Source organism: Corvus brachyrhynchos, unplaced genomic scaffold, assembly GCF_000691975.1.
Source record: "Corvus brachyrhynchos isolate BGI_N302 unplaced genomic scaffold, ASM69197v1 scaffold10, whole genome shotgun sequence".
NCBI classification, from domain to species: domain Eukaryota; kingdom Metazoa; phylum Chordata; class Aves; order Passeriformes; family Corvidae; genus Corvus; species Corvus brachyrhynchos.
This window is the reverse complement of record NW_008236180.1, coordinates 843868-845228: the sequence shown is the minus strand read 5'-3', so window position 1 is coordinate 845228 and position 1361 is coordinate 843868. Positions and strand designations below refer to the sequence as shown.

General features: G+C 58.4%; 1 protein-coding gene across 1 annotated transcript in view; it reads left to right on the top strand.

The window, feature by feature from the left end:
• The window catches only part of MAFB (MAF bZIP transcription factor B), a 6601-nt gene that overhangs the window by 1032 nt on the left and 4208 nt on the right, over positions 1-1361 (top strand). The gene's annotated exons all lie outside the window — the stretch shown is intronic.

The following is a 1361-nucleotide window of genomic DNA, read 5'->3' as shown; positions in this document are numbered from 1 at the left end:
GGGCCGCTCGTTAACAGCGAAAAGCCGGCGATTTCCCAAATCTAGGACTGCTGGGAAGCCGGCAGCGCGGTGGCCGTGCGGACCCCGGGGCCCCCCACACCGCCGGGGCCGCGCTGCCCGTGGGGGATGCGGGGCAAAGGGAGCGGCCCCGGGTCTGTGGGTGCGTTCCACGCCTGTCCTCCCCTACACGCGTTCGGAGCAGCGCGACCTGCGGAGAGAGATCTGCGTGCTCCCGGGAGCGCAGCCCCGCTTCGGCCGGGATCGGGATGCGGAGGCAGCGCTCACTCCTGGGAGCGCGGTGTGGAGAGCGCCGGAGCCGGCCGCTCTCGGGGACTATCGACTGAGAGTTCTGTCCCCTCCAAATGTCGTGGGGAAACACGCACACAAGGCATTGCCACACGAAATTAAACCCCGGCGCGCCTGTGCTGCGAAAGAGGATTTGGATGAATTCTCCCTGCCTGGTTTCCTCCTCTTCCCTCCAACGCGCTGCCAGAGGGACCCCCTGGAATTTCTTTTTGGGGAAAGGGAGGACTTTGCGCGACTTTTGCCTCCCTGGTTCCCTGCGCGGCTGCGGCCGGCTCTGCGGAGATGCGGAGGAGCGGAACAAGCGGGTCCGGGCTGTGGTTATCGCCGCGGAGCTGGCGGGGGGTCCCTCAGGGACGGACTCCCACAGGGAGATCTCCGCTTGGGGACTCCGTAGTGTTGTCCCGGCTCCAGAAAGGCAGTTCCCTGCTCATAAATTTCGGGGAAGCAGACAGATCTTGAACTTTTTTTGTTCTTTGGCTAAATAAATGGGAGGTGGGAGAGTGATACGGGGGATTCTGAGGTGCAGAGCAGGAGGCGCAGCTCCGGAGCGGCGCGGCCAGGCGGGGACCGGGGCAGCCCCGCTCCCGCGGCCGCTCCCGCATCGCTCCGGTCCCTCACGCCCGTCCCCTTTTTCCGGGTGTTTTCTCCCCGTGAAAAGTAGCTGTTATTCTAAAAATGGACACTTGGGGTCGCACTTTCTGTCTGTTTGAGCATGAAAGCGGTGTAAAAAGAAGCCCTAATCTCCCTTAATCGTTACAAAATGTTAAAAAAAAAAAAATCCTGTTACTGGACCAAAAAAAAAAAAAAAAAGAAACTAAGAAACCTTACAAACCGAATACTCCTTTGCATGCAGTCTCTCTCTCAGGGAACAGCAGAGGAAAGCAAACACGGTCCTCTCAGAACCGGAATGTAATTATATTTTCTCCCTTCTCTCCCTAATATTTGCAATTGTCTGTGTCAATGCCTTTGCTTTACTTTAGGGAGAGATTTGCTTCCTGTAACCGGGAGGATTTCCCCGGTTGTAAACGAAGCGCTGACAGCCCTGCCGAGCCGCT